We start from the raw sequence: 26,089 nt of genomic DNA, 5'->3' as shown, positions 1-26,089 counted from the left end.
TATTCTTACCTGGAGAATTTCATGAACAGAGGAGCCTGGTGGGCTACAGCCCATGGGGTCGCAAAGAGTCAGACACGACCAAGTGATTAACAGACACACTACCGTGACAATCACATTAAGCTTTCTCAGTAGAGAACTGGAAGGACACTGCAGGAGAAAGCGGCTCCTTCTGCGTCTGCACACTGTAGTCCCCTACCCCATATCACTGCCCTGCTTTCCTCTGCAGGCCTGACTGGGTGGCTGACCTAGTTTCCCAGAGCCACCACTCCCTCTGCTTGCCTGTGCCACTTGCTGCTGGTGGCCCACACTCCAGGTTTTCCTGATTTCCCAGCAACTGCAGACCTGCTCCAGCCTGGCAAAACAGAGACTTTCTCTACGAATCCAATGTGCTGGAATATACCTTCTCTAACGATTTCGAAACCCAGCCCTGGGAAGGGGCTCCTGCTAAATGTGACCTTCCTCTTTAGCCCTAGGGTACCAGGTCTGATTTTCTTATATATCCAGTTACTCTTTTATCAGAGCTTAATAGTTCTGTATATAAAACAATCTATTCAACCCTTTGTGTGCTTTCTATCTCCTGACTGAACCTAGTCTGATACAACTATGTTTAAAAGGAATAAAGACATAATAAAGGATCTGTATTAATTTATATTAGTTTAATTGTCTTATAAAAATAATATGTTCTTACATAAGATTAGCATTTCCTCAATAACACTGAAAACATTCTAACCAAAAATAATCTAACTTTTCTAAGTCAAAGTTATTAACAGGAAAGATACAAATAGAAGAAATTAAAAGAAAATCAGTGCTGAGTTTACGTATATAACCAAATGTCTTTCACACTGGGTTTTGTAATAGTAGGATCTCTTCTAACCCCTAGCCAATAATTAAATAAAACTGGAGTAAGGATGTACTGTTAAATTCCTACATGTTAATGAATCAAGTACATATTAATTTGTTACCAAGCAGTTACTGGTGGCTCAGAGGTTAAAGCGTCTGCCTCCAATGCGGAGACCCGGGTTTGATCCCTGGGTCAGGAAGATCCCCTGGAGAAGGAAATGGTAACCCACTCCACTATTCTTGCCTGGAGAATCCCATGGACAGAGGAACTTGGTAGGCTACAATCCACAGGGTTGAAAAGAGTCAGACATGACTGAGCAACTCCACTTCACTTCAAGTACTCTGAATACTGCAACTGAGTTATTACTGGCCATGAAAACAGAACCTACAAGTAAAAGAAGCTCAGTGGTCTTTAGCTACTCATTTTTTAAACAGTAAATTTAGGTAAATGCACATCTATTTCAATAGTTTTCAAACTAGTTCTAATTCTAAAGCAAAACAAACAACTAAGTATTGACAGAAGAAAATTAAAACTAGCAGTCACTTAGCTCATCCAAAGAAAAACAGAAAAGAAGGTAACTCACACACTTCTCACCAGAGTTATTGCAAATATGACTGCTAAGTTGATTTCTGTATTTTAAATTTAACAATCATTTAGGATGGCTACCCAATCGACAATCACAAAATGGAAGGCCTGTGCTACAGAATGTCAATCTAATTTTTTAAAGATATTAAAAATAGAATTTCTCGGAACTCTGGTGTCAACCAATTTTTTTTTTCCACTCGCTGATGAATTAAGCTTTTATTTTAGTCTTGGAAATTTTAAAAAATCCAGAAAAAAAAAATTAAAACCAAGATCTTTCTAAGCAGCACAGAAATAAACTGATTAATTTGTATGCTTCGTTCCTCACAGGGAAAAAGCTGCAGAAAAAGTGGCAATTTTAAAGGACGTATCTGTTTTTCCACTTAAGCTTTATTAAGAACTCAAGGCAAATAATATTTTAATACTTAAATGCCACGAATAACCTATCTATTTCCAAGATCCCATGGGAGACATGGAGGTCCTCTAAAGGACAGCACCCCAGCCTCAATTCAGCACTGTGGTATTGCTGGCTGAGACAGAACCAAAGGTAAGGGCTGAAACGGCCCCCACATGCATACCATTCCACTTTCTGCTCTTCAAGTCTTGATGTCAGAAAGAACAGATTTACAACACCCTAAATAAGTGTCAGATCTTGACGGCTCATAAAACACAGGCTTTGAGCTTTTCTTGGAAGAGAAAAGCAAATGGTTGAAAATTACTGCTGAAGGGAACTCATTTCTCAGAAAATTATGGATTTATCAACAGTATTATTCAAATCAATACTACAAGCGGCCAAACAGATGTAGTGTTTTGACCAGAGGCTTTCAAGCTTTGCAACAGAAAGCATATCCAAGTATAGATCTATTTGAATTAATTTTGTCACCTCTGTGTGTGTGTGTGTGTGTGTGTGTATGTGTTAGTTGCTCAGTTGTATCTGACTCTTTGTGACCCCATGGACTATAGCCCACCAGGCTCCTCTGTCCGTGGGGATTTTCCAGCCAACAATATTGGAATGGGTGGCCATTCCATTCTCCAGCGGATTTTCCTGACCCAGGGATCAAACCCAGGTCTCCTGCATTGCCAGGTGGATTCTTTACTGTCTGAGCCACCAGAAAGCCTAGTTTCTTCACATTGTAATATAGTAAACATCTTTATGAAAAAAAATCAGAGGGCAAAAAACCCATGTGTGTTAAATGAGTGACCTGTATCCTCAAACTCATTTGTCCTCTGAGTCACATAATAATAGCACAGTCAGGCTGACCAACTGATGGCATCACCAACTCAATGGACATGAGTTTGACCAAGCTCCAGGAGCTGATGGACAGGGAAGCATGGCGAGCTGCAGTCCACGGGGTTGCAAAGAGTCAGACACAACTGAGCGACTGAACTGAACTGACAGGCTGACTCAGGGAGGGAGCATCTATACACTGCAGCACGCCCACTGGTGCTCAGATGCCGCTCAACAGAGCCACACCCACACATTTCCAGGAGCCCTTCTGTCTGAGGCTTTAAGTTACTGAGATATATCTGGCGGGGAGCCCCTAATCAAAACAAAGAAGCCTTGAAAACTCTTCGAGGACCCCTGAAAATTCATCCTGAAGACAGAAGCAGGCTGGCCTTTGTAATGAGGCTGAGAGGAGAACCAATCCTTAAGGCCAGTCCTTAATTCTGTTCATAAACACTCATCTTGGCAGCAGGACTGTACTCTGGGCAATCTGCTGTTGGAACTAATCAAAAGAGCAATAAAATCTGAATCTGAGGAAATTTGTGACCTGGCCTATCACTGTCTCAGAATAAACTGAGAGAAGACATTTCTAGTAGTCTTCCCTTCTCCACTGGGGATATGTCCCAAGACCTCCAGTGGACACCTTAAACGGTGGAGAGCACTACGTGTCCATGAGTCCCATAGGTACTATGTTTTTTTCCTGTACCTACACACTAAGATTAATTTACAAATTAGGCACAGTAAGAGACCATCTAGCTGCCAGCATCACTAACAATTTGGGACCATCATTAAGTGAAATAGGGTTACCTGAACACAAGCACTGCAATCCCAATACCGCTGATGTGATAATGGTGATGGATACTACGAGACTCATGGGAGGGTAGAATGCATAGTGTGGATATGCTGGAACCATCCCTTACACCTCACATGCTGAAGTCAGACAGCGACACTTCACCATGCTGCTCAGGGCAGCACACAATTTAAAACTGATGAATAGTTTATTTCTGGAATTTTTCATTTAATATTTTCAGATCACGTATGCCCACAGGAAACTGAAACTGTGAAAACAAAACCATGAATAAGGAGGGACTACCATACCCCTTTGCCCTAAAAATGAAGTGCTATTAAAAAAAAACCAATTACTGGGATTGGCTCTTGGAATAAAGATGTTGTAACTCACAGTCTAGAAAACTGGCATCAAGGAGAGGAATCAATATATATTTTCACATTGTAATCTTCTCTATATTCACTGCGACAAATTTTACCTAAATCACTATCATCTCTCATCTGAACCATTGTGACAGCCTCCTAACTGGTCTCCGCTCTTCTACTTGCATCCCCCAAACAGATCCAGAATGCACTTCTCATACAAATCAAATCATGTCATGAATGAATAAACTTCCAAATATTTTTCTAAGGGACCATAAGGAATAATGCTTTGTAATATACTTCAACAATATGATTATTGGAAGCTAAGTACCAGAATTGTCATTAAAAGAAAAAATCCATTGCATCTCCTTACTGGCTATGAATGGGGCAGACTGCATCCCACTCAGAACTGCATGCAGGCAACCAACACGCTGCTGCAGATGAAACACTTCCTGCCCAGGAAGTGTGTTTCTTTCAGCCAGCTCCCACCCCCTAGGAATGCAACGGTTTCTGCATCTCTCTGAGACCTCACTGTCTACCAATCTGCTTACTGACTAAAGCCCCAAATCATGCTACTTTTCTGTCTCCGGAAAGCACCAAGCTTCTTCCCATGTCACAGTTAGAGGCTAGGAATCCTCACTTTTCTGATCTTCACAGAGCTGCTTCTTTCTCACCATTCAAGTCTCAGTGGAAGTGTCACCTCCTCAGGGAAGACTTTCCTTATAATTAATTCTAGCTAAAGTATTTTTTTATTTTCTTCTAAACATGTCTCTGTCCCCCAACTAAAATGTAACTTCTATGAGGGCAAGGCCTTTGTCTTCAGCCCTAGAAAATTCCTGGCACAACGGACATGCTCAGTGAATGTTTGCTAAATGATTAAACAACCAAATACATGACTGACTTTGATAATGTGGAGCAACAAAAAGGAGGCATCGCCAAGTGCGGCAGAGCACAATGGGAAAGCAGACGCTGTGGAGCCACACCGCCTGGGTCTGTTTTCTGGCTCTGCCACTTAATAGCTAGGCAGGTTGAATCATACACCATGACCAAGTGGGCTTTATCCCAGGGATGCAAGGATTCTTCAATATCTGCAAATCAATCAATGTAATTCACCACATTAACAAATTGAAAAATAAAAACCATATGATTATCTCAATAGATGCAGAGAAGGCCTTTGACAAAATTCAACATCCATTTATGATAAAAACTCTCCAGAAAGCAGGAATAGAAGGAACATACCTCAACATAATAAAAGCTATCTATGACAAACCCACAGCAAACATTATCCTCAATGGTGAAAAATTGAAAGCATTTTCCCTAAAGTCAGGAACAAGACAAGGGTGTCCACTTTCACCGCTACTATTCAACATAGTTCTGGAAGTTTTGGCCACAGCAATCAGAGCAGAAAAAGAAATAAAAGGAATCCAAATTGGAAAAGAAGAAGTAAAACTCTCACTGTTTGCAGATGACATGATCCTCTACATGGAAAACCCTAAAGACTCCACCAGAAAATTACTAGAGCTAATCAATGAATATAATAAAGTTGCAGGATATAAAATCAACACACAGAAATCCCTTGCATTCCTATACACGAATAATGAGAAAGTAGAAAAAGAAATTAAGGAAACAATTCCATTCACCATTGCAACGAAAAGAATAAAATACTTAGGAATAGATCTACCTAAAGAAACTAAAGACCTATATATAGAAAACTATAAAACACTGGTGAAAGAAATCAAAGAGGACACTAATAGATGGAGAAATATACCATGTTCATGGATCGGAAGAATCAATATAGTGAAAATGAGTATACTACCCAAAGCAATTTACAAATTCAATGCAATCCCTATCAAGCTACCAGCCACATTTTTCACAGAACTAGAACAAATAATTTCAAGATTTGTATGGAAATACAAAAAACCTCGAATAGCCAAAGCAATCTTGAGAAAGAAGAATGGAACTGGAGGAATCAACTTGCCTGACTTCAGGCTCTACTACAAAGCCACAGTCATCAAGACAGTATGGTACTGGCACAAAGACAGACATATAGATCAATGGAACAAAATAGAAAGCCCAGAGATAAATCCACACACATATGGACACCTTATCTTTGACAAAGGAGGCAAGAATATACAATGGAGTAAAGACAATCTCTTTAACAAGTGGTGCTGGGAAAACTGGTCAACCACTTGTAAAAGAATGAAACTAGATCACTTTCTAACACCGCACACAAAAATAAACTCAAAATGGATTAAAGATCTAAATGTAAGATCAGAAACTATAAAACTCCTAGAGGAGAACATAGGCAAAACACTCTCAGACATAAATCACAGCAGGATCCTCTATGATCCACCTCCCAGAGTAATGGAAATAAAAGCAAAAATAAACAAATGGGATCTAATTAAAATTAAAAGCTTCTGCACAACAAAGGAAAATATAAGCAAGGTGAAAAGACAGCCTTCTGAATGGGAGAAAATAATAGCAAATGAAGCAACTGACAAACAACTAATCTCAAAAATATACAAGCAACTTATGCAGCTCAACTCCAGAAAAATAAACAACCCAATCAAAAAATGGGCCAAAGAACTAAATAGACATTTCTCCAAAGAAGACATACGGATGGCTAACAAACACATGAAAAGATGCTCAACATCACTCATTATTAGAGAAATGCAAATCAAAACCACAATGAGGTACCACTTCACACCAGTCAGAATGGCTGCGATCCAAAAATCTGCAAGCAATAAATGCTGGAGAGGGTGTGGAGAAAAGGGAACCCTCCTACACTGTTGGTGGGAATGCAAACTAGTACAGCCACTATGGAGAACAGTGTGGAGATTCCTTAAAAAATTGCAAATAGAACTACCGTATGACCCAGCAATCCCACTGCTGGGCATACACACCGAGGAAACCAGAATTGAAAGAGACACATGTACCCCAATGTTCATCGCAGCACTGTTTATAATAGCCAGGACATGGAAACAACCTAGATGTCCATCAGCAGATGAATGGATAAGAAAGCTGTGGTACATATACACAATGGAGTATTACTCAGCCGTTAAAAAGAATTCACTTGAATCAGTTCTGATGAGATGGATGAAACTGGAGCCAATTATACAGAGTGAAGTAAGCCAGAAAGAAAAACACCAATACAGTATACTAACACATATATATGGAATTTAGGAAGATGGCAATGACGACCCTGTATGCAAGACAGGAAAAAAGACACAGATGTGTATAACGGACTTTTGGACTCAGAGGGAGAGGGAGAGGGTGGGATTATTTGGGAGAATGGCATTCTAACATGTATACTATCATGTAAGAATTGAATCGCCAGTCTATATCTGATGCAGGATACAGCATGCTTGGGGCTGGTGCATGGGGATGACCCAGAGAGATGTTATGGGGAGGGAGGTGGGAGGGGGGTTCATGTTTGGGAACGCATGTAAGAATTAAAGATTTTAAAATTTTAAAAATAAAAAACTTATAAAAACAAAACAAAACAAAAAAAATAGCTAGGCAAGTTGAGAACACTTTAAAACTTGTGTACCAATTTCTTCATTTGTAAAATCAAGATATTATTAATAGTATTTGTAGAGTCACTGGAAGGAATAACGAGTTCATATGTACCAAATACTGAGAACGGTACTTGGCACAAAGTCAGTGCTACGTTAAGCATTTTGTCTCTTAGGCTTCTCAACAAGAGAAGACACCAAGCCCCTATACATGGATTCAGTAACAAGGTAAGTGAAGGGTCAAAACCAGTATGAAAAAGTGGTTCTGCCAAAACCCCATCATCACAAGATTGCTGGAGTGTTCAGTCTGGCTCACAACCAGGGAGTCTGCAACATTCACATGAAATTCTATGTGAATGTTGCCTCTGTAAGTTATGCAACTGAGGGCCTTTGTTAGCCACAGTGGGAAGAGTAAGGGCCATAATGCAACCCAGCTGTAACCCTCTACAACACTGGATTCCTTTTATAGCCCCTTCACTCCCTCCAACCCTTTCAACTACCCTGTAAGGCCCTATCTTCTCACTCCATGAGAACAACTTAATTGCCATTTACCTGCCATCAATTTCCAATGCATCAATCTCCAGTCATATCAAGAAACAGTGGCGGGAGCAGGACAGGTGGTCCAAGAACATCTGAGTGGTCCTCCAGTCTTGGCAGGCTGGAATGAATTCCACCTCTGCTAACTTTACCATCTAATAACCATTCCTTCTCAATCCCTCTCTCTCCTAATAAGTCTTAAAATATTAGGGGAGAGGAGATAAGCATGATGAAAAAAAAAAGGTTTCTTGTTAACCTAGGTAGACAAGAGGCTCATAGTTATATACTCTATAGCACAGGTCTATAAATGGAACCAGTCCAAACTAGTTACTGTATAAATGGTTTAAGAAATACTGCTGGAAACTTAAAAAAAAAACTAATCTTACTAAGTATTGAAAAAGTCAGAGTTGTAAATTTTAATTTCAACATCATCAATCAGTAAACCATAACTGCAAGTTACATCATCTTTAATGTGTTCCAAGAAGCAATCCCAGTAACAGACTATTTTTAACAGACATAATTCAATTACTGTATTCTAACCAATTAAGAAACATTTACTTCAAATTTATTTTCAAACAGGGCCAATAACAACATAAAAAGGATTCAAAATTCAAAAATTTCATGTGTAAAAAAAAAAACCAACTTATTCTATGTGCTCAAGTTAGAAATTAAAAAAGGGAAGAATGATCTTCAATTATATTCAAGTCTTCACTAACTCTAAAAGACAATTTTTAAAGTAGCTTGTTTTCCAAAAAGAGATTTACAGAGCTATAGCAGAGTGGTAGGCCAAGACTAATTAATGAAATGTACACCTGCATGAATCACCTATAGATTGTTAAACAGACTACCTTTCAAAATGACTATAAAATAAGAAAGTACTTTTTCTCTCAGGCTGAATCACAGTTTATCACTTTCCCAAATTGAGACAGCCAGAAACAACTTTAACTTGTTACCAAGCCCATTTTCACTTCATCAGAGCACTCCAAAATCATAAGACAAAAATAAAAATCTATTTTGATTTTTGAAAGACCAACAGAGTAAAGATACTCCATTATACTCACTATATCTTTGTAATGTTTATTATGCAGGATATTCTCTTTATTCTAACACAAATTCCTCATGCTTCTCATAAGAAACTGTAAATGAGAAAATTTTATTAATAATTACTCATAGACAAATAAGGAAAGATTAAAAAGGTGGGGGGGGGGCACGAGTGGTCACTGGGGATGCAATATACAATGCAACACCTCTCATTTTTAGCGGCCTACCTGAATCACTCGAGGAGCTTTTGAAAAAATACTAACACCAAGGTCTCACTCCAGATTCCCTGGAACTGTACTTACTGTAAACTCCCAGATGATTCTAATATGCAGCCAGAGTTAACAGCCTCCAGATGTAATAGGAAAACTTTTGGATTGAAAGATCTAGGATCAAATCCTGGTCCCATTTCTTACTAGCTGTGTAAGCTCATCTTCTCATTTTAAAAGTTGATCGTGTTTATCTAATTCTTGTGAAGAATCACTAAGAATGCTTGGAACATCACAGGAATTCAGTAAATGTAATATAATTCCAGGTAAATTCTGTTCTATTTCAAATCCATTACATCTGTCCAAGACAGCGACATGAAAAGTATCTTTTTAAAAGAAGTCCCGGGACTTCCCTGGTGGTATAGTGGATAAGAATCCGCCCCTCAATGCAGGAGACATGAGAAGATTCCACACACGGTGAGGCAACTAAGCCCACGGGCCACAACTATTGAGCCTGTGCACTCTAGGGCCCCCAACTACTGAGCCTGTGTGCGGCAATTACTGAAGCCCACACGCCTAGAGCCCACACTCTGCCACAGGAAAAGCCACCGCAGTAAGAAACCCTCAAAGAACACCAGAACTAAAGAATGCCCGAAAAGCAAGGAAGATCCGCTGCAAAAAATAGTAGTTAAAAAAGAAAAGAAAAAAAAAAAAGCCCCCAGTTTGCAAGGAGTTCATATTATGAATCTCTAGTTTAACTCTAGGCAAGAAAAAGAAAAGGAAAACACTGATAGAAGTAACAGTGTACCCAATCAAGTTTTTACTTTGTCAGATGTGTGTTGAGTGAAATCTACCAAACATTTATTTACTCCTATTATGCACCTAATTGAGTACTGGGAGATGTAGAGAATAAAAACAAAAAATAAAACAAGTACACAGAATCTTCCCTTTACTTAATATGTAGGGGGGAAGTCACTGACATACATAAAGTTATCACAATTTCTAATAGGTCTGACTGTCTGACTGGTCCTTTATCAGATATTAGTACTGCTTGACGGAGAAGGCGATGGCACCTCAATCCAGTACTCTTGCCTGGAAAATCCCATGGATGGAGGAGCCTGGTAGGCTGTAGTCCATGGGGTCGCGAAGGGCCGGACATGACTAAGCGACTTCAGTTTCACTTTTCACTTTCATGCATTGGAGAAGGAAATGGCAACCCACTCCAGTGTTCTTGCCTGGAGACTCCCAGGGATGCGGGAGCCTGGTGGACTGCCATCTATGGGGTCGCACAGAGTCGGACACGACTGAAGCAACCTAGCAGCAGCAGCAGCAGCAGTAGTGCTTGATGGTTCAAGTCCCCCCTACCCTCTTCTTTTGTAATTTAGATGACCAAGTGAGAGATGCTTAAGTAAGAAGCATATCAGAAGTTAGGCTGATGAAAGAAGTGGAAAATAACTCAAGTGATGCTAGAATGAAAAGTCAGGGGTTCTTATTATAGCAGAACCTCAGAGATCATATTAATAACACATCTGAACAGAATTTAACTGTTCTTTTAAAACCCTAAATGAATTTTATGTTTTCAAAGCAACTTACTGAGGGAAACTGGGGCTCAAAGCAGGTAAATAAATGGCTTGAGGTCACTGGGCCAGCAGACTCAGGGATGCTACCATATCACAAAAATTTCACTTACATTTCTATAAATAAAAACACTGCTTGTTTGTTAAAACTCCAGGTTGAGTCAATTCAATGACACATGATTAACAGGAATCTGAGAAACTATTAATGAATAGAAAGTTCATATTATCAAAAACTCCTGAGTCCTATACTTCAAAATTCATGGGTAGTGCCAGGTATAATAGTTAGCCAGATTTCATCTTTGATAGTTACATATTACGAACTGAACTTAGCAGCAGCTGCTACAGAAATAAATATTTAATATTTACTTCAACATGTATGAGGGGCTTTCCTCATAGCTCAGCTGGTAAAGAATCCGCCTGCAATGCAGGAGACTCCAGTTCGATTCCTGGGTCAGGAAGATCTGCTAGAGAAGGGATAGACTACCTACTCCAGTATTCTTGGGTTTCCCTTGTAGCTCAATTGGTAAAGAATCTGCCTGCAATGTGGGAGACCTGGGTTCAATCCCTGGGTTGGGAAGATTCCCTGGGAGAAGGGAAAGGCTGCCCGCTGCAGTATTCCTGGCCTGGCGAATTCCATGGACTGTATAGTCCATGGGGTCTCAGAGAGTCAGATGTAACTTTCACTTTCACTCAACATCTACATTAAGGCATTATTTTTCAATGAGAACGAGGAAAAAAATGCAACAGGATAAAATTGAAAGCATCACTCAATTTAGGAACTACCTCTTAAAAGCAGACAAGGACAATAATGAGTAAAACTGGAAAATTCAAGCATGGTTTAAGTTTCATCTACTAGGATTATTCAGGTGGCATTTACTACAAAGTTTATTTATTATAACAACTCATTCAATGTCAAAACAAAGTTGATTTATAAAATTATACACATACCTCAAAAAATAGTGCCCGCTCAATATTTTATAAACTACTTTATTACTTTTTATAGTGAATTTATTTTAGACTAAATACTATTATTTTAAATGTATTAAATAGCTTTTAGTAATAAGTGATATATACAATGTATTCTAAAAGCTCATCAAGATGTCTAAGAATTTCAGTAGAAACAAGAATAAAGTTATTAATGTTTGAAATGATTCTATGAGTGTTTCTCAACTCATTCATTTACAGTTCAAATATCTGAATCCCACAGAGTATTATTCTCAGAGAAATATAATATCTTGAAACAAATGATTAAAATTTTAGGGGAAAGCTTCTGTATGTAAAGTCTTTCTCCTTTGCTCAAGGAGCCTATGCAAATTGCTCCTGTCTCTCCCTCCTTTCCAGGTATTAGATCTCCACTAAAGGTCTTTTCTCCCTTGCTCTTCCTACCCTATAGTCTGAGTGAATAAGTAGCAATGTTTTCTTCTTGCAAAAATGTTTTCACAGGGTTTGAAAAAACCCACATAAAAATAATTTCACCTTAAGGTAAGTGAAAAGTGTAGGTTAATATACTTGTAGGAAAAAAAATATGAATTTATTAACAAAAACAAGAAGCTAGTTTAAGGAAAAAAGGCATATATCGTGTAGTTTAGTTCTGAGTGTGACTTACAGTAATTTGAAATAAAGTGAAATCTTTCTAGTTAAATCCTTTACGGCAATTAACTCCAATTAAAAATAGCATTTGGGATACTTTATTCATACTCCTCTACTGAGAAAGAGAGAAATAAGCTAGATGTAGAAAAGCCAGGGAATCAAAGATAGTATGGATCATAAAGGGACCCTGTGGGAAGAAATGCTTCTTAAATAGAAAGCCATTTTGAACTTCCCTGGAGTGGGAAGATCCCCTGGAAAAGGGAAAGGCTACCTACTCCAGTACTCTGGCCTAGAGAATTCTACAGACTGTATGAGACTGCAAAGACCTGGACACAACTGAGTGACTTTCACTTTAACTTTTTGAAGATAATGATCAGAACTTGACTGAATACTCTGCGTCTTAGATATACAAGTTTGTTTCTTTAGCTCTCATTTTTTTATGGGGTGCTTCTTTTCTAGCTTTCTAGCATTTGGGTTAAAATCTTGCAACTCTCTGAATGCTAATTAAAACACTGGAACAGTTTAATATTTAAATGTGTAAAAGATTCAGAAATCCCTTTATGCCAAAATTTGGCATAAAAGGATTTCTGAATCTTTTACCGTTTCTAAAGCAATAGAAGAGACAAGCAATGAATAATAAGAAATTGCCTGGAAAATCCCACGGACGGAGGAGCCTGGTTGGCTGCAGTCCATGGGGTTGCTAAGAGTCCGACATGACTGAGCGACTTCACTTTCGCTTTTCACTTTCATGCATTGGAGAAGGAAACAGCCCACTCCAGTGTTCTTGCCTGGAGAATCCCAGGGACAGTGGGCCCCCGTCTATGGGGTCACACAGAATCGGACACGACTGAAGCGACTTAGCAGCAGCAGCAGCACTGTTAGAGAACTGCAGTTACTTCTTTCATTCAGAAAAAACACAGAGAACTGTGATGTCTAGAGCTCATTATCACAGCCATTAGTCAGAACAGGTCTGCACAGGCAGATGGGGGTAAACAGAATGTCACAGGGATAGGACTAGGAGAGTAGAAAGGGAGGGGCTTGAAATTCTAAAATTCTCAATAAAGTCATTTCTAGATCTTTGTTTAAAAGTGCATGAAATAGGTACCTAGGAATAGGTAACACACTGGGCAGCATTAACTACAGACTATTGAGCTGAAATGTTTATCTGGCCATTCAGGCCCTAGGAAGATAATAAAGAATTGGTCAGAGAGTAGGTAAAAGTTTAAATGAGTGGGAAGAGAGGGAAAGAAGAGTTTATCAACATATGCAGTACTAGGTCAAGTACCATAGAGAAAACAGGAGAGGAAGACGAAAGGCAACAGCAGAAGAAAAAGGGAAAACACAGAAGACACATGTTACCTCCAAAAATGTTAACAGTCTTACTGAAATGACAGCATACTGTTGATTCATTTGTCATTTAACAGTCATGTCAGCAAAAATAACCCTCAGCATCCAGAAACAACTAAGTTTACAATAAGAAGTTCACATGGTTATGTTTACATACGAGAAGAGTTAACAGATTAAAATAACTTTTTAATTTGTTTATATGTCAAAGTCCTTTTGTTTAAAGAATATAGTTCCAAATACAGCCTAAATGAGTCACTGCAACAACTGAACACACTAGTTCTCAAAGCTGAGTTGGTGGAACAGATGAGAAACTTCATACATAAATTGGCCCCGGCTTTAAACTTTCAAACATATCTTACAAGGCTGCTGTAAAGCACCCAGGACAGAACTTGGGGATTCAGTAAATAGCCACTGCTACTCTTAATAGAGAAGCAGTTTTACCCATTAATTCTACATCACCCCTCTCAGCAGTCATACTCAAATGGAGAGATTTTGCCGTTGAGGGGGTATCTGGCAGTGTCTGGAGACATTGTTTAATGTCATGACTGAGAATGGGGAGAAGTGTGTTACCGGTGTCTCATGAATGGGCAGAGACCAGGAAAGCTACCAAACATCCTGTAATGCACAGGCCAGCCCCTTCCCCACCGCCACCCCAGCATCAAAGAATTATCCAGTCCAAAATACCTAACAGTGCCAAGGCTGAGAAAGCCTGCTCAGGAGTAGTGGCTCTCACACTGCAGAGCACTGCAATCACCTGGAGGGGTCCTGGACCAAACACTGCTGGGATCTACCCTAGACTTTCTAATTCAGTTGGTTTAGGATGCATTTCTAATCAGTTCCTGTGAAACACTGATGCTTCCCACTGTCTACACTTTGAGAGACACTGCTCTAGAGAAAAGCAATCAGGAGACAACTGACTAAGCAACTGGGGTTTTCTGTTCTCTGAAGGAGAATTACGATATTAAGCTTCAAAACAAAAGATTCACTCAAAAACAAGTTAAACTATGCATGCACATATACCCTGACTTAGGTCTTGGCAATCTTTTTCAATCTGACAACAAAAGCAACAAAGGTAAACAAGTGGAACTGCATCAAACCAAAACAAAAGAAATCCTCAACAAAATGAAAAGACAGCCTACTGGATGGGAGAAAACATTTGCAAATCATGTATCTGACAAGAGGTTAATATCCAAAAACTAAATAAAGAACTCATGCAACTCAACAGCAACACCCCTCCCCAAACAATGGCAGAACAGACAGTTTCAACAGGTTGATAAAAAGTGCTCAACATTGCTAATAATAAGGGAAATGCAAATCAAAACCACAATAAGGTATCACCTCACACCTGTCAGAATGGCTACTGTCAAGAGACAACAAGTGTTGGCAAAGTGTTAGTCACTCAGTGATGTCCAACTCTTTGTGACCCCATGGACTGTATGTAGCCCACCAGGCTCCTCTATCCATGGGATTCTCCAGGCAAGAATACTGGAGTGTTTGACCAAAAACAACAAAATTCTGTAAAGCAATTATCCTTCAGTTAAGAAATAAGTAAATTAAAAAACAAAAGAATACTGGCATGAGTTGCCATTCCCTTCTCCAGGGGATCTTCCCGACCCAGGGATCAAACCTGAGTTTCCTGCATTTGCAGGCAGATTCTTTAACATCTGAGCTACCAGAAAAAAGGGAACCCCTGTGTGCTGTTGATGGGAATGTAAACTGACTCAGCCAGTATTGTAAATATTTTTAGTTCCTTTACAACTGGTAACATACAGAATGGTGACTATGGTTCATAATACTGTATTGCATATTTGAAAGTTGCTAACAGAGTGAGTCTTGAACATTCTTATCACAAGAAAAAAATTTTATAACTGTAAAATGACAGATGTTAACTAGACTTACTGTGGTGGTGCTCACTTTGCTATGTATACAAATATTAAATCATTATGTTGAAAACCTGAATAATATTTCACACCAATTATACCTAAGCCTAAGAAACTGAAAACTAAGATAAAAAGTTAAAAACAAAATAAGTTAAACTTTATATGCATATATGTGTGCATGTGTATATATGGGTGTGTGTGTGTGTGTATATATATATATATATTTTTTTTTTTTTTTTAAAGAAGAGGAATCATGTTGTAAATTCAAATAATAATTACAGGTCATGACTCCAAGAGTGAAAATCATTGATGCAACATATGTTTCTCTGCATTTTCTTATATAGGGTACCAACATTCATTAAGAAAAAAACTTTTTGAACTTTGCCAAACTTAGCTTACAAAAAAGTAACAGTAGATTAGAAGGCATACATTATTTTTTTAAAGTTTTTTAACTGGACCAGAGATAAATAAAAGATATGATAAGGTAGTCTTTTCACTGGAGATGATTTGAAATTTTATTTAAAATGACATTACAAACTAAACCTTTGTATTCCTGCAACACTAAGAATTCACTAAAAATATTTTCAAGTACTGATCAGAGTTTGTATGTGTGTGCTCAGTTATATCCAATTCTTTTGTGACCCCATCGACTGTAGCCCACCGGGTATAAATCTAGTCTTATAGACATGTACATTTATTGATTGCATCTCATACACAAAAATGTATTCTCTCTACCACTGATTAACTCTACAACACATGACCATTCACTGTTATCAATGAGCATTCACTGTTATCAATACACTTATGCTAGTATAATTTGTAGTGTATTATGAAATAACTAAACATTTTCACCAAGTTTTATTATTGATTATGTTTACTGCCAAGTATACTCAAAGAACTATAGCAGGCTATGATCCAAATTATTACCAAATTTATTTATTCATTCAAATCATGTAACTCCCAAGAGCAACCTTTCTCCAGAAGGCAAGTAAAGTATCTTTATGGTTTTATATTAAAACACAAATGCATAAACTTTTTAGATTTCCATCATTATTTCTAATTACAGAAAGCAGAATACCAAAAGATTGATGTAAAACACGTAATATAGTAAAATGCTTGTTTGTTCCACAATAAAACTTAATTGAATGCTCAAGCAAGTTATATATTTTCTCTAAGCAAATTCTTGAAGCCACACACACAGTTTCAGACTGCACTTATTAACCTTACTGTATTGCACACAAAACAATAATGGAAATGACTAACTCAGCCGTATGCATTAAAAAAAAGCAAGCCAGTTAATGGCTAGAAAGAATTGTCAAACACTGAGAACACACTGGATTGCTCTGTATTCACTGCCTTGTATCACTGGGACATTAACTGTCCTATCCTTCAAGATAAAATAGTAAAGAGGGTACTCTTTATTATTATTACATGGTGAAAGTAAGTAAGAATGAAATTAGATGCTGCTGCATTTGATCCAAAAATGGCAACCCACTCCAGTATTCTTGCCTGGAAAATCCCATGGACGGTGGAACCTGGTAGGCTACAGTTCATGGGATCACAAAGAGTCAGACATGACTGAGCGACTTCAAATCTACTGACACACACTCACAATACTATCAACATCTAACTCAATGCATCTCGACATGAATGTCTCAGAGACATTTCAAACTTTTCTCTTCAAAGCTGACCTTCTCAATTTGGCTTTGCTCCTCATCCCAAACCTATTCTTTAACTAGTTATTTCATATCATGGTATAAAGTACCACTACCCATCCAGCTGCCCAGGTCGGAACTCAGGAATGATTCCTTTCTTTCAGTCTAACCTTGAAACCGTATACAAGCCCTTGTGTCCCCATCCTTTGAAGTAAAAAGCTTTTGTTTTAGGTCTTCCAGGCCTCACTTGAGTCTCTAAAGCCTGACTCAAGAGTTAATGATTAGGAAATGTGAAGATGTGGAAACAAAGAATAATAGTTGTTGGGCTGGGAAACTGTTTAGACCATAAATCCACCACATAGTAGAATCATCCAACTCAGTTCCCTGAAAGATGGAAATACTCCCAAGTTGTTTTTATAGGAAGAAAACCCCCACCAGATTAAAACTGCTGACTGCAAGAATATAGAGCCTAGGCTGGTCAGGAACAGAAGGCTGACAATGCTTGCAGCTTCACCTCGATGTCAACCAGTCTGAGAAGTGTGCACAAGCTAATCACGCTCCTTGCAGCCCCCTCCCTCACACTGCCTTAAAAACCTCTTCCCTGAAAGTCAGCAGGGAGAAGGGGTCTCTGGAGCATGAGCTGCCCATCCTCCTTGCTCTGGTGCCCTGAAGTAAATGCTGTACTTTCCTGCACCACAACCTGGTTGTCTGTCAACTGGCTTTACTGAATGCAGGGGAACAGACCCAAGATTGCTTTGGTAACAATCTTACTATCCAGTCTAACAACAGATTCTGTCAAGCCTTGCTCCAAAATAAACCCCAGATTTATTGATGCTTCTCGATCTCAATCATCATGACCCTAAAGACCACCATCACCTTATACAGGGACCTGCTACTACAGACTCTCCCCTTCTACTCCTGGCTCCCTCTATTTCACTCCATTCAGTAGCTAGTTCTTCCATCACATTCTGTATCTCATCACTCTCCTGCTTAAAAATCCTCCTACAGCTTCCCACTGCACTTAGTATAGAAATTCTTTTCCTTGACTTAAAAGGCCCTATATCATCTAGCTCTTTCCCATCTCTCTAACCTCATCCCACGTCACTGGCCAAGACACAGTGGTCTTCTTTCTATTCCTTAAAATGTACCAAATTCAATATGCCATTCCTCAATTTGACTAGTTTCCTCTCATCTTTAAGACTTGAGCTTAAATATCATCTCCTCAAAAAGGCCTTCTATAACTATCTTAATAAAAATAGGCCCAATTCCTAATTATCTCTATTCTCAGCACTTTGTTTATTGCTTTCAAAACAGAATAAGATCACTGCCAAAAGGAAGCTGTCACACAAGACTCATGGAAAGAACCAGATAATAGAAAAGTGACATTTTTGCTACACAGCATTTTTTTAATGGTGAGACTACGTGATAGATTGGTCTCACAAGTAAGAGGAGAAATCTGACAAGCACACTAGAGGAGAAGGGTATCCCAGGGGAAAACATTTATGTTCTCTCTCACTTTTGGTGAAAGCTAAAAATAGGATTGTTCTTCAACAGTACCTAGCACTTTCCCCCACCTGAGGGCCCTGCTGTTCCTTCTGCCTAGGAAGGTATTATTCACCCCAGATAAAAGCACGGTCCTGCTTCAGACCTTCATTTCATCCAACCAGTGATACCTTCTGTGACCACCTGATTAAAAACAGCAATGCCCTCTCCTAACACAGAACGTTCTCTCTCTGCATGCTTTTTCTCCCATAGCACTCATCATCATACGGTGTATAATGCATTTTACTTTTCTATATACTTATTGTCTACCTCCCCCACTATAATGTAAGTTGCATAGGGCAGGAAATTCAGTCTATTTTGTTCATTACTTTATCTTAAGTATGGATTCAATAATTACCTGTTCAATGGATTAATATTAATGTGATACCCATAAAAGATGAACCAAGTTACAGCACGAATGTGATGGTATTTTTTTATGTGTCAATTTGACCAGCCATGGATGCCCAGACTAAACATTTCTGAGTGTGCCTGTGAGGGTGTTTTGTGCTGAGATTAGCATATGTGAGTATGTGGCATTTCAGTAGATGGCCCATGGCAATGTGGACATCATCCCATCAGTTGAGATCATGAATAGAACAAAAAGTAAGGCAGAGGAAACAGGAATCTGCCCCCCCCCCCTTTTTTCTGCCCCATATCCTGAACTGAGACATTTCATCTTTTCCTTCCATTAGACTAGGACTTATACCAGTAGGATCCTTGGTTCTCAGGCTTCAGACTTGGACTGAATTACACCATTGACTTTTTTGAGTCTTCAGCTTGCAGAAGGCAGACTGTGGGACTTCTGAGCCTCCAAAATCACCTAAGTCAATTCCTCGTAATAAACGTCCGTGTGTGTGTGTTCATTCTATTTCTCTGCAGAATCCTAATAAAAGGGACATGTAAAAAGAGTGGGAGGGGGCTTCCCTGGTGGCTCAGTGGTAAAGAACCCATCTGCCAAGGCAGGAGACACGAGTTTGGTCCCTGACCCAGGAAGATCCCACATGTTGTGGAACAGCTAAGCCCCTGCACCACGACTACTAAGCCTGTGCTCTAGAGCCCAGGAGCCGCAACTGCTGAAGCCCACATGTCCACAGCGAGAGGAGCCACCAGTGAGAAGCCTGAGCGTCACAACTTCAGAGCAGCGCCCCATCGCCAAAACTGGAGAAGAGCCCCCGCGGCACCAAGACCCAGCAAAGCCAAGCACAAAGAAATGAAGTGGAGACTAAATACTAACAACAGATGAGAGTCTCTATGAGAAATTACGTCTGTGACACCTAAGGCACATTGAAAAAAGAAGAAGAGTGTAGGAAGGTTAACAAAGGATGAGGTGCTGCTGCTGCTGCTGCTGCTAAGTCGCTTCAGTCGTGTCCAACTCTGTGCGACCCCACAGACAGCAGCCCACCGGGCTCTGCCATCCCTGGGACTCTCCAGGCAAGAACACTGCAGCGGGTTGCCATTTCCTTCTCCAATGCATGAAAGTAAAAAGTGAAAGGGAAGTCGCTTAGTCCTGTTCGACTCTTTGCGACGCCATGGACTGCAACCTACCAGGCTCCTCTGTAGGGATTTTCCAGGCAAGAGTACTGGAGTGGAGTTTATTTAAAAAAAAAAAAGAGGAAAAACAAACAAGCTTCATAAACCATGCACGGCAAAGGAATGCAAGGAGAACATTATTGGGTAAGACACTATCATATTAAGAGAAAACAGAGCTCAACTATCCAGCTTCTCTTTAATTTTCATTTTCAACAACAGAGTGATTTTCAAAGAAGAAATGTGTGAAAACATAGCTAAAATTAAAATGATGCTTCAAAAAACTCAGACCTAACAGCAGGTACTCTGCTTTAAAAATTAATACAAGCCTTCAGATTACTTCTGTGAACACAAAAAGAACTTAAAGATAGGATTACAAAACCAATCCCAATAATCTTATGAAACAATGGAAAATGGGAGAGATGCCTGAGGTCAGCAGACAGACAAATGTTTCAACCTAAAAATATGAATGGATTTTATCAACTGGTAAGCCTGACATCAATCTTTAGCAAAGTTTTATGTTTTAGAGCCTTCAGAAAACAGTAATTAGCAGAAACCAGCATAAATTTTAAAATATGAGTAGCATCAAAGTGACTTATGCTTCTTTTTATGATGGTATTTAAGGGTCTGGGTATCAAAAAAATTACTTATCTTGATCACCATGCCCTAGTCAGAATAGCCTTCTTAAGCACTTCCAGAATTTATTAAGCTCTTTTCTGCTCCTCAGCCTAACCCATATCATTCCCTGTTCTGGGAACACTTTTATCACAACCACTCTGCTCCCTATCCTTTCCTCTACAGCCCAAAACATAAGTGTAATAATTATTCAAAGGCTGTCTGTCTAATGTCTGCCTCCCCCACCAGGCTGCAAACTCTGAGGGGAGCAATCATGGCCGTTGTACTTGGCCCGGTGGCCCCTATGCCCAGCACAGTGCCTGGCACATGGTGGATTCTTATAATGGGCTAATCCATACTACCAGGATCTGGGCATAACTCTTCTGTACAGAAAGCTGTTTCCAAGACTTGATTAAATATCAGAGTATAAAGTCTATGAAGAATATAAATCTGTGAACAATCTTAGTGGCACTAATCTAATTTCTATAAACTCTAAAGTGGAGGAGGGGTGAGAATAACTAATAACTGCTGAGGCTGGGTGATGGATACTTGGACACTCATCACGCTATTTTCTCTGCTCTTATTTATACAAAATGATCCCAGTGTTTTCATAACTGATTTTAAAAAACTGAGTTTTTCTAAAGAAAGGAAGCTTACCAAATAGTGACCTTTCATTAAGACAAAAGGTTCAAGAAGAGTACTTATGCTTCCTACTGACAGTTCAACTTAGGAATCTCCTTCCACACCACTTACACACTGGAACAGCACTAAGATAACTGCACAGAAAGGAAGCTTCAAGATAGAGATTTAAGTCCAAAAATCTCTTGTCTTCCTGTTTTAGTAGTCTTTCTATGATACCCCATTTATTTCTAGAAAATTATCTACTGCCTTTTACCAAAGTCCTGCTTAAAAAGGCCAAGGAGGAAAGGAGAGGTAAAGTAAGAAAGAGGGAGAGAGAAATGATAAACAATAATTATTCTTCCAGGAAATCCTCTGCAAGTATCTAATTACCAGAATTCAAGTGTAAGTGATTACCACTGGACAGTCATGAGTTTGAGTCCTGTGAGGTATAACCACCTCGATATTTATAAGGAAACTCCAGTTTAGAGAGAAGAGTGATCTACTATGGGCACACAACTTTCTTTGCAGATAAGCAAAGAAAGACCAGGCCCAGTGGTCCTTCTTGGACCAATAGACTCTCAGTCCAATATTCAGTCTCAGTCCAGCTGACAAAAACCAAGCAATGCAAACACAGCCCAGCTATCTCTACTGTATAAGCCTGCTAGAATCACTGTTTGTTTTACATCACCTAACAAGCCAAAGTATTTTCAAAATGCTACAACTTATCATAAAATTCACCTTTGGTTAATCACTATTTTCTCTTAAAAATCACTATTAAGTTAAAATGGTACATTACCAAATAATGCCTCTAAAACATAACTTAGCTCAAAGGATTAACCATACTTTATAAACAATGTAAAATTTCAATAATTAAAGGTCAAAAATTGCATTTATTTGAAGGTCTATGGAACTTATTTGATGTCATCTTTTCTTTTTTGGTATACCCAGAAAATCAAAGCTAAAAACTGTCATATATTAGGTTAAAAATATTTTTTAGAGATTTCCTCAAATCTCTAGCTTATAAGAAGAACCTTCTGACATTTAATAGAAGATAGCCTGCAAACACAGTGACAAGTGCCTCATAAATAATAAAAATGCTACTTTCTTTTCTTTTTTTGTGGTCATTACCTTTGTTTCAAGGAGAGGTTAGATACTCTTGTAACTAAAATGAAAACCGGTAAAAACACTGAAAGGCACAGTATGTCTTAAATGAGTTTTCTTGGTTTCAAAAGCTTTTCTTATTTCTCTTTCACAGAGACCTGAAAAATTAAAATTAGCATTTGAAAGTATTCAAAAATTGTTTAAATTGTTTAGTTGCTATGTTCTACAGGTGCAGTTCTGAATGAAATAAACTTACCATCTGCTCTGTCTCAGTTCTGCCAATTTACAATTACACTAACCAACAGGTGAAACATCTTTGCCCTAACAAATTTATAAGACTTTCTTTTGGATGGAAAAATTCTTAAATATAAAAACCCACTTCCATATTAAAATTGTTACAGGTACTTCCTCTTTTTTACACTAATATTAATCTGTTTATGAAAAGCTGTTAACATTTGCTGGCTGTACTAGACAGGATTAAAATAAAGGAGTCAGTCAGTCAATATTTATTTTGTCCATTCTATGCCTAAAGGTATACTTGGTACTGGGGATACAGAAAATGCATGATATACTCTAACCAAGAGAAAGTTATATTCTAGCAGAATACATAAACCGTAACTATATCAGAGTGTGAAACATGAGAGCAAAAATGCAGATGAATGGACAAGGAGCCATAACAGCGTGAAAAGATAAATGGTTCTGCCTCCACCTGGCTGTAAGTTTCATCAAAACAGGATCCATGTTTGTTCTATCGCTGCTGGGTGATCACTAGCTCCTAGCATAGTGTCAGGTACATGATAGATGTTCAAAAGATACCTCGTTTGGCTAAAAAAAAAACAATGAGAAAGAGGCAAGATTTCATGTAGAGGGTGATAACAGAGAGGAACATTAAAACATTAAGTAAAAAATTAAATAGACTAAAAGAAAGGAAAAGGTTATTCCAGGAAGAAGGAACAGAATGAACTACTACACCCACCTTTCACCAATTTACCTTAATGCAGGCAACAGTCAACATTTTACCCCAAACTATATTTTCTACAAACAACCTTTACCCAGCTGAAGATTTCCTAAAGGTATATTTCACCTTTAAAAAGTTGAGTTTCCACAGGACTCCACGTGTAGGATTTTGAGTGTGTAAACTCAATCATTACCAGTACCAATAAAACCAAACATAATTGCTACAAAAATAATTTATAGCTAAAAAAGGAATAAAGTATAATTTAACCACATACCATTTCAAGTTGGAGTTTATGAAACTAAATTTGAAAAGTACTTTAATAAAAGTGAAATGAATAAAAATAACTTTAAAACAGTCACACAACCAAGAAAGACTATATAAGCTAAGACAAAAACAGGAAAAAAGGAATTTTAGGCCAAAACATTGCAATGAAGGCAGTTATTAGACTAAATCTGACAAGTTTATACCAAGTTCTGAAAGTGTGACATGATGAGTCACGCTCTGCATGCGTGCGTGCTAAGTCACTTCAGTCGTGTCCAACTCTTTGCGACCCTGCGGGCTGTAGCACGCCAGGCTCCTCTGTCCATGGGATTCTCCAGGCAAGAGTACTGGAGTACTGGAGGGGTTGCCATGCCCTCCTCCAGCGGATCTTCCTGACCCAGGGATCAAACCCACATCTCTAATGTCTTCTGCATTGGCAGGTGAGTCCTCTACCACCAGTGCCACCTGGGAAGTCATGCTTTAGATCAATGATAAATAAAAGCTGTTGGTTTAATAACCTGTAGGCTCACAAGTGTTTTCTAAAAGGGTTAGAGAATAAATATTGTAAGCTGTGGGCTACATGGTCTCTTCCAAAACTATTAACTCAGCAGCTGTAGCATGAAAATAGCTATAAACAATACTTAAATGACCTGGGGTGGCAGGGGTCTAATAAAGCTTTATTTACAAAAACAGATAGTTGGCTCATGACCACAGTTTGCCAACTCCTGTTCTAGAGTTTCCAAAGTGACTTCTCAGTATTTTATCAAGACAGCTTTACTTCGTTTCAAACTCTTTCATGTAAACTATGTTAGTGTTTCATAAAATCTTCTAAAGACACATAAGAAAACAAAGCAGATATTCTTTTGTTTTACAGATAAAGAAACTGAAGCTAAAGGGATTGAGTGACTTGCCCTAAAGAGCTGCCAGAAGAACTGAGACTAAAAACCACACCTTTGTTGTTTTCACAACTCTTACCCATCACCTTCTGTACCCAATTATGCAATGCCCCAGCTGAAAGAGTTCAATCATTTTTAGAATCTTCTGCAGAATCCCTGGGCTCTCTATAGCTGACTCATCATCCTCATGATAGATTTCAAGAACATCTATTTAAAAGTCTATCTAAATTATTTACTTATATTCCGAAGCCAAATTACTCTCAGACCCCTTCTCTCTTTAGGATTTTTCTGTCTTATTCCATTTAAGTAATCTTATTCACAAGCCTCCTAAAACACCACTTCATCTACAAACAGCCAGTCAGGAAAAAGAAAAAGTACTCCTTCTTAAGAGGTTGTAAATTCTTTTGATCACTTAATAAGAATATGTGTACTCAGTAATACAAATGAGGTGAAAAGCCTGGTGCCTTCCTTTTGCAAAGCTTACAACCTAACTGATACATATGAGAGGCACAAATACAAAACTAAGGAGCAACTCCATGTAACTTGGATCAAATATAAGAAACTTGAAATAAATGAGAAAATTTATAGGACACGTCATAAAATGTATACCTTTTGTACTACAGAAGTCAAAGACAATGCCCTGCAGTTTTCATAATGAAAGTTTAATACATACTAAGTAACTACAGACATCTCTTTGACATGGTAATTATGCAGTACAAAAGATAAAACTGTATCATATTTTTTCAACTATTTTTTTAGGGGAGTAAGAGGGGTTTCTCTTATTCTAGTTGTTGCCATGAAAGGGCAGCTTTCTTATTGTACTAAGTTGGTACAATAACTATCAAAGATGGGAAAAATATAGACAGTCCTTGCTCTGCACAGTAGTACAGAACTGGAAAAGTGATCATGCAAGATGAAACCATGCAAAGTGATCCTAATAGTTAATGAGAAAATGTACAACTGTCTATGACCTTTTAGAAAACTGTCAAAACATTAAAATCTCTGATGGTTATAAAGGCACAGGAAAATGAAAAAAGTAAATAAAACTAATATTTATTTAGTATGCTGTGTTATTTATAGTGCACCAATTAAAACATTAGGCACATGGAGTATCGAAGGACTTTATTTGTAAAACTCAAGCACAGTTTAAACAGTGCTTGCTTTCTTGACACATAACTTACAAGCAAGCATCTTTCCTGAACCTTGGCAAACTGTCATACTCCTTGCTAAGCTTGGATCAACTTCGAACATGTTACTTGCACTTTCATGGTAAGAAATATCCCTGTTCCTTTAATGAGATATTTTTGCCAGCATCATTCCCTCCAGGGTAACTTCATCCTTTTCAACACAACCAGTTCACTCATGTGTGTGGAAGAGTTTACCTTTACTAAGTTCCTATGGGTGCATTTCTGAAGTCCCTCAA

At 38.5% G+C, this 26,089-nt stretch overlaps 1 protein-coding gene across 4 annotated transcripts in view; it reads right to left on the bottom strand.

Moving 5' to 3' along the window:
- Nucleotides 1-26,089, bottom strand: part of ATG5 (autophagy related 5) — a 133,958-nt gene that overhangs the window by 67,417 nt on the left and 40,452 nt on the right. The window lies entirely within an intron of this gene.

The sequence above is a fragment of the Ovis canadensis genome, chromosome 8, assembly GCF_042477335.2.
Source record: "Ovis canadensis isolate MfBH-ARS-UI-01 breed Bighorn chromosome 8, ARS-UI_OviCan_v2, whole genome shotgun sequence".
NCBI lineage: Eukaryota > Metazoa > Chordata > Mammalia > Artiodactyla > Bovidae > Ovis > Ovis canadensis.
The sequence above is the reverse complement of the archived record's forward strand: the minus strand, read 5'-3'. Positions and strand labels throughout refer to the sequence as shown.